An 8926-nucleotide genomic window follows, 5' to 3' on the forward strand; every position below is an offset into this window, starting at 1 on the left:
ATTGCGAAGAGTGAATGTGATTTGTGCAGATTTGGATTCATTAGCTTTAATGCGCCATTTGTTTAGCCACACTTGGATGCTATCTAGGTTTGTTTGCAACTGACTAGAAGCGACTGTTGGGTCTTTGCTTTTAGCCATGATCACTGTGTCATCGGCAAAAGTTACGGTATATGTTGATGGGTTAAGTGGTAAGTCAGCTGTGAACAGTGTGTAGAGGGTTGGACCTAGTACACTCTCTTGTGGAACTCCAGCTTTTAACGGGAAGATTTTCGTATTATAGTCTTCTATTTTAACCATGAAATATCGGTTATTGATATAAGACTTAAGTAACAAATAGAAGCTGTGTGGTAAATGTAATTTCAATTTGTAGAGCAGTCCGGTGTGCCATACCTTGTCAAATGCTTGCGTTATATCGATAAATGCTGCAGTGCAGTATTCTTTTCTTTCCAGTCCATCTCTTGCATATTGATAAACACGATTTACCTGTTCAATGGTTGAGTGGCGGTTTCGAAAGCCGAATTGGTAAGCAGGAATTAGTAAGCGACTTTGGGTGATCTGGTTAAGACACTTTAAGAGTATTTTTTCGAAGACTTTGGAGAGCACCGGAAGTAAGCTTATAGGTCGATAAGATGTAACTAACTCTAAAGGTTTACCTGGTTTTGGTATCAGGATAATTTGAGCTACTTTCCATTGACTTGGATAGTATTCTTGACATATAATAGCATTAAAAAGTTGGTTGATGAAAACAAGACCAATGTTTGGAAGCTCTTTCAACACTTTGCCAGTAATCAAATCGCACCCAGGAGCCTTTTTGGTTTTAATTTTAGTCTTAATTGTCCATTTAATTTCTTGTATTGTGGTTTTAGGAACCGGGAAGTCCATTTGATGTGGTGTTTGCAGGAAAGACTCAATTTCAGTGTCGTCTTCATAACTTATGCACGGGTATGGTTGAAATACACCTTGAAGATGCTCTGCGAAAATTTGAGCCTTGTCGATTCTGGATCTAACCCACTGTCCATTATACATTTTGAGTGGTGGAATGTGTGGCGTTGATCCATTCAGCTTACGAGTGGCCCGCCATAATGAATAGTCGGTTGCTTCACTGGGAGACAATGCAGATAGGTATGTTTCAATGTTTTTGTTTTTGTTCTCCCTTAGGGTTTCTTTAAGTTTTTTTATCGCTTCATTCAAACGTCTTTTGTCTTCACGATTTTTTGTTATTTGCCAAATTCGTCGCAATTTACGTTTCTGAAGTAGCTGTTCCTTTATGCCTCTGTCTATGTGTTCTTCTTTGTATTCATTAAAATGCATGGTTGAGTTCCACGCGGCATTCTGTACGGTTGTATTAAATTGCTCGACCGCAGATTCGATATCGGTACCGGTTTTGAGTGGGATGTTGGTTGTTAAATTTTCATTTATGATGCTTCTGAAAATACTCCAGTCTGTTCTTTTGTTGTATAATCGAGGCTCTTTGTTCTTTACAAAAATTTTAGAGTTCAACTCCATAATAAGGGGAGAGTGGTCTGAGGAAAGATCTAAACTGGAATGAATCGATAATAGTGAGCTTGAAATGCCTTTAAATATGCAAAAATCGATCACGTCTGGAACTGACGGTCTGACGTCAGATTTGCACAAAATATTTATATATGAATATGTATGGTTAAATTGCTTTATGGAAATTTCAGCCTTTACATTCTCTCCCCTCTTCAGAAGATTAAAATTTTGTTGTCGCATTTTATTTCACCCAAACCTTTATTACGCCTTTCCGACTGATTTTCACTTGGTACGCCTTGCCTTCGACGACACGCTGGAAATTAATTCTTTTACCTGCACCACGTTTTCTGCGGGCATCGCAAATAGCTTGGCTCACCTCTGGTGGATATTTGTCCACAAATTTTCTGACTGTATCTACTACTGATGGTTGCGATTCGGCTGCATTCTTTAATAACTCACTGTATAACTCGCCAATCACGGGTGGTGGTGGCGATAGATTTTGTTCATCAACCACATCGTTCCATGTACACTGTAGTACATCCTGGTCATCATTATCTATTTTTACTGGTGTCGAGGCTGCTGGAGCACGTGTTGGATCTCGGTGTGATTGTGTGTCACTGTTGTCCTGGTGTTTTTTTTTACATCGCCACCCAATGGCTTTCGGCAACATTTTCCGGTCTGACGGTATTATTGTTGGTTGTATTTGGACATCTTCCATGGTTTGCTCTTTCTTACCAGGTTGGTTTTTGCGTAGCTTGTTTTTATCTCGTTTGGCTGTTTGTTCCATGGCGATTGGTAAGTAAAGGCTGCGTGGTTTGTTCTTTTCTAATTTTTTTAGTTGTTGCTGCACACGTGCGGCTGTGCGCTTAAACTTGGTTTCCAAATCATCTGCCATCCTTGATTTCTTTGATCGAACTTAGCTTATTAAAACACGCGTGGTCCTTATATACGGCTAACATCCTGATGATTTGCGCTTTTTGAACCATTACAGCAGAGTAGCCTTTTTTTACTTTTTTTCTTTGTTTATTATTTTGCACTCTACACCCTGAATATTTTTTTTTTTGTTAAATTAGCCAACTGACTGGAGACAGTTTGTTAATGGTGAAAGTGATTATTATCTTTATTACTTTAAATTATTATTGACTTATATTGTTATGATTATATTATTATTATAATATTTTATTATTTTATATTTTATACGAAATGCAATAGATTTGTTTATTATATTTTTTTTTTTCAAGTGTGGGTTTTTTTTTTGTTTTTATTTTCCATAGTATATTCGGAGGTCAGCGATATGGGCTTTGATACGTTTGTCTGTATCTACGCAAGCTAGTTCGACGATAACGGCCGATATGAATCTTTGAACCCGATATGGTCCGTCATATTTCGGTGCTAATTTTGCCTAAAAATCGTTCGCCGCTTTAGATAAAGGGTGTTTTTTTACTAGGACCAATTGTTGCAGTTCTGGTCTCCACTTCCGGCGTCGGCGGTTATAGAAGCGTGCTTGTATGGATGCTGCTTTGTGCAGGTTTTGCTTTACTATTTTAAAAATTTGTTCCCATTTACTATACTTAGTGCGTGATGTATTTGGACATTCCCCTGTTCCGGGCGTGTATTCATCAAATAGTGTTGCTGGTAATTTTAACTCCCTTCCTTGTACCAGAAAAGCAGGGCTGAAACCGGTGGAATCCGATTTCGCGGTGTTTATCGCGAAGGCGATTTCAGGCAGCACCTCATCCCATTTGCGTTGATCATTATGAACTATTTGGGACATCAATGTTTTAATAGTCCTGTTTACACGTTCCGTCGGATTTTCTTGTGGGGTATATGGTGCGGTCGGTTGGTGTTTCATTCCGATTTTCTTTACCCATTCGGTGAATATTTTACTGGTGAACTGGGAGCCGTTGTCAGTGATGATCATCTTGGGAGTCCCGAATCTCGTAATTGTACGTTTCCGTAGTGCCTGTATTACATTGTCACTGGTGGCTTTCCTCATGGCTATTAGTTCTACCCATTTGGTGAATTTGTCCAGTATTACTAGTAACATGACGTTCCCACTTCTTGATCGAGGCAAGGGTCCTACAAAATCGACACTTATTGTTGCCCAAGGTTCTTCTGGAATATGACTGAGCATTAACCCAGCAGGTTTGGTATTGTTTGGTTTGAACTTTTGGCAAAGAGTGCATGCCTTTACATGTTTGGTGATGTCTCTTGTCATCCTCGGCCAGTAGTATAAGTTTTGTACTCTATTGATGGTCTTTCTTATTCCAAAATGCCCGGCATGATTGTCGTCGTGATTTTCACGTATTACTCGGTCTCTGAGGTTTTTAGGTACACATAATTTCCAGGTTTTTTCATGTGGAGTTGTGCGTGATGTTGGCAGGTACTTGTACATTTGCCCATTAGATATAGTTAAATCGGGTACTGCTTCTGGTCTCTTTCTGATGGTGTTGAGGGTCTTCTGATACCATGTACACACTGTTTTTTCTTCGGGTGAGGTTAATATTTGGTTCGCTACCTCCACTGGTTGCCGGGATAGTGTATCTGCTACAATGTTAAGTTTACCTTTCCGATATTGGATGTCGAACTGGTGTTGTTGTAGTTCCAGGGCCCATCTAGCTATTCGACCGGTGGGGTTTTCTATTGAATTTAACCACTTCAGTGCTAAGTAGTCTGTCATGATGGTAAACTTATAACCTTCCAAGTAGGGTCGCATTTTCCTTATCGCCCAGACGATAGCCAAACACTCTTTTTCTGTTGTTGAGTAATTTATCTCAGGAGTTGTGAGGTGTCGGCTGGCGTAAGCTACCACTTTTTCGGAGCCCTCGATATGTTGTGTCAGCACAGCCCCAATTCCGACATTACTAGCATCTGTTTGAAGGCAGAATTTCTGGTTGAAATCGGGACAAGTTAACACCAGCGCTTCTGTGAGTCGCTTCTTTACTTCCAGAAATGCTTCCTGCTGGGCCTCTCCCCATTTCCAATGCTTGCCCTTCTTCAGCATCGAGGTAAGAGGGTGGGTGATTTGCGCGAAGTCGGAAACGAACCGTCGATACCACGAAGCAATGCCCAAGAATTGTCTCAACTGTTTGAGATTTGCAGGAGGTGGCAAACCACGTATAGCTGTAATTTTTTCTGGGTCAGTGTGAATTCCTTGCGAACTCACTACATGGCCTAGATATTTTGTTTCGGTTTGGAAAAACTTACTTTTCTCGATGTTTATTTTAAGATTAGCTGATTTTAATTTCTGGAGGACCTTTTTTAAATTTTCTAGATGATGTTCGAAAGAGGTTCCGGTTACTATGATATCATCTAGGTAAGCGAAAGCGTGTGGTTCGAGTTCTGCCCCTATTACCTGATCGAGAGCGCGCTGGAATGTTGCTGGTGCGGAATGTAGCCCAAATGGTAACACCCGCCATTGAAACAGTCCTCTTCCTGGAACCGTGAATGCCGTAAATTGTTTACTGTTTGATCCATCGGGATTTGCCAATACCCATCCTTGAGGTCGATACTGCTAATATATTTAGCATTCCGGAGACGGTCAAGGATGTGATGTATTCTTGGTAATGGGTAGGCATCTGGTATGGAATGAGCGTTCAATTGACGGTAGTCCACGCAGAATCGCCATTCGCCATTTTTCTTCTTCACCAGGACAATTGGGGCACTGTAAGGACTTCTTGATGGTTCAATACAGCCTTTAGCGAGTAGTTCGTTCACCTTGATATCAATGACTTCCTGCATCGCTGGATTTCGCGGGTAATAGCGCTGCTTGATGGGGCGGTCATCTTTCATGACTATCCTATGGGTCGTGATGTTAGATATTCCTTCCATCTTCTCGAAAGCTAGTAACTCTTTATTGATGTATTCTTCTGCCATGTTTAGCTCCTCTTGTTTAGTCAGGAATATTTGAGCTGATATGTTTGGGTACGTCCTTGTCTTGGTTTCACTTAGTTTGAGAGTGAGTCCCCCTACTGAGATTGTTGTATTCATGGCTTTTAAAAAATCTAGCCCGAGGATCAAAGAATCCGTGCTTTCTGGTAATATGAAAAGGTCGCCTTTCACAGTTTCATGTCCCAACTGAATGTTAGCTGCAATGCCAGTGTTGACATATTTCACGCTGCCATCTGCCATGCGTATTCGCGTAGGTAGTAGATTGCGCTGCACATTTGCGTTCATCTTGCTGGCTAGTGGTTGACTTATAAAACTTCGGGACGCTCCAGTATCCAACGTCGCTTCTACCTGTTGTCCGTTGAGCTGAACTTGTGCCGTAATTCGAGTTTCGTTTACGTGGATTAGTCTTAAGTCCTTGCAGGGCCTGAATTCCGAGAGAACGGCTTCCCCGCTGTTGGACGTCCTCTTATCTCGTTTCCCGGATCTTCCTTGCAGCAGTCAAGGGTTCGTGTGTTCTGTTTTCCACAGATCCAACAAAAAAGAATTTTTGGATTTCGACAGATTCTTGCCATATGTCCCAATTTCCCACACCTTCGGCATGCATTTGGTGCGTCTTGGATTCTCTGCTCGAAAGATTGGACTAGGTGGTTTCTTTCCTCTCTTAGCCTTGGAGGTCCGGTTTTCTCTTGTTCTCCCCGTATAGCTTCGTAATCACCAGCCATGTCGATTAGTTCTCCCAATGTTTCGAAGTCTCGTCGTCGGATATAAAGCTGGTAGTCCGGATGTGCATTTCGATAAATTCGTTCTAGTTGAGCAACGGCTCCTATATCTGCGTGTCGCATTAGAATTTGGATTGCTACAACATAGTCTTTGAATGTCTCCCGTGACCTCTGACGGCGGGCCCGGATTTCATCTTCTAACTTCTCAAAGTATCTTGCCGGTAGAAAGAACTTGAGAAAGTCAGCTTTGAAAGCGGTCCATAATTTCCACTGGCTGTTATTACTTCTATACCAATTTAATGCTTTATCCTTCAAAAGTTCTGGCATGGTACGTGGTATTGTGTTAATGTTTAATCCATGGGCTTCCACCAACTCGTCGACTCGTTCGATGAACATCAGCGGGTCTTTGCCCCCGTCATATTTGACAGACCATTTCCGGACTTGTTCTATAGTTTGTGTAACAGGTGGAATTGTTATTTGTACATCGTTATTTAGTTCTTGTGTGATCGGTATTGTTTTTGTATGTTTACGCGCAAGGTCCCATAGCATTTCTCTCCGGACCATGTCATAATCTTCTTCGTCGATGTATGCTGCTAGTCTTCTTCGTAATTCCTCTACGGATCCACTCGTTTCTAGTTGCATTTCGGACAAGTAGTGGATTAATTCATCTTTCCGTAAGTTGTACAACCAGGATTTACTCGGCGTGGTAGGTCTTCGAAGTTCTTGGTCGCCAATGTCGACCCTTGTTTTATGCTCTATAGACATAATTGATTTCCTTTCGATAATCGAGTTTAATATTTACCAATGTGGTTTTGTCCTGGTATTTTTGCGATAAATGTTACAGTCCCTCTGAAACTCGGTCCCTGTGGGACTCAGTCCCATGAAACTCAGTCCCTCTGAAACTCAGTCCCTCTGAAACTCAGTCCCATGAAACTCAGTCCCTCTGAAACTCAGTCCCATGAAACTCAGTCCCTCTGAAACTCAGTCCCATGAAACTCAGTCCCTGCTCGGGCGCCAATTGTAACGACCTTTTATCGTTCGTTACGCTTTGCTGGAGTAGCAAAGCGGTTGTCCAGGTTCGTTATAATAGAATTTATATCTTCGGGACTGAATTTCTTTAGGAACCAAAATAAAAGCGTATTTTTATAATAATTTACCAATTTTATTTATTCCGATATATAAAAAAAACAATGGTTATAGACATTTAAGGAAGAAAATAGTAATTCTTGGTAACTCCGACGTTCGCTTCTGATGTTTGTGTCTTCAGGGTAAATATAGGCGTGATTTTATGGAATCGTCGTACAGGCTTCCGTGGTTGACTCTGACGTTGAGGAGGTTCCTGACAGGACCGCGTTCTCTCCTGGGTTCCTTCTCTCCTTGCGGATGTTTTGTGTCAAGCAATTTGTCTGTGGGCTGAATGATCAAAATAATAATTAACGGAAAAGAGAAAATTAAATGAAATCAGTTTCCTACTTTGATCGAATTGACCAGTTAGACTGAAGTAGCCTGTAATCTAGTTTTGATCGAATTGACCAGTTTCCTATTTTGATCGAATTGACCAGTTAGACTGAAGTAGCCTGTAATCTAGTTTTGATCGAATTGACCAGTTTCCTATTTTTGATCGAATTGACCAGTTAGACTGAAGTAGCCTGTAATCTAGTTTTGATCGAATTGACCAGTGAACTTGTAAATCGCTTGAGCTCCAAGAGACAAGTTCCTCGTTCTGTAAAATGCGCGTTCTTATATACCGAATTGACCGGAGCTTTTCGGTGTAGCGTACCGGTAAACTTCGTTGTTCGTGTTGACTTTTTGTGCTTTTCGTGTCTTTCTTGTGTATTTTGTGTATTGTCGTGTACTTCGTGTTATTTGCATTTTTGCGCACTTTTCTTCGCCTGCCTTTGTTTTCGCCGCGATTACGTTTTGATTACTTCGCGTTTCTATTTTTTTTTTAAAAAATATAAAAACAAAATATAAAAATATATTTATAATTAAAATGAATATCAAAGTAATATGTGTCAAAATATAAGTGAGTGATTTAATAAATGTGGTAATAGAATTTTAATGCTACTGCATAAAATCAGTGCCGCTGTAATTGGGATTGTAGTTTGTTTCCTCCGTCGGTGGTTTGTTTATGTTTATAAAAAATATAATTTAGTAACGCAGTGATTTTGTTTTTTTTATTTCTTTTGTGTAAAATAAAAATAAAATAAACCAAAAATCAGAAGTATTGCTTGTGATATGTTTTTTTTGTTTATCGTAAAAAAACGTAACCAGTGAGTGTTTGAGTTGTTGGTTGATTCTATATATTTGTTTATTTTTTTTTTCCTATTATCCATGTTTATTAAATAATAGTGCAAAAGATCTATGTTTATTAAATAAATGTGTTGTTTATTGTTTAGTAAATGTTCAATGTATGTTTTAAATTAAAATATGTAAATAAAATTCCAAATTCATTCATAAAATTCACTTTTGTTCATTGCTTCTTCTTTAGGTTTGTGCAGTTTACGGATCAATGCCCGCGGCTCATCAGGCTAGTGGATCACAGGTAATGTCTGTACAATTAAGTGACCAAATATATATTAATAAATTTCTTATTTTTCAGGTATTTTCGATGTAATATTTTGGAGGGTGAGTTGATTACTTATATTGTCTGATATAGTGCTGGTGTTGATTTTATGCTGACGGTCTGACGTCAGATTTGTATATAAGTACATGTATGGTTGAAATTACTTTATGGAATTTCAGCCTTTACAAACTGTTATATTAGAAATGTTCATAGAATTTAAATGAAAATTTATCTCCTTTCATCATCATTATCTTTA

Source organism: Teleopsis dalmanni, chromosome 2 (genome assembly GCF_002237135.1).
Source record: "Teleopsis dalmanni isolate 2A chromosome 2, ASM223713v2, whole genome shotgun sequence".
Taxonomy (NCBI): Eukaryota; Metazoa; Arthropoda; class Insecta; order Diptera; family Diopsidae; genus Teleopsis; species Teleopsis dalmanni.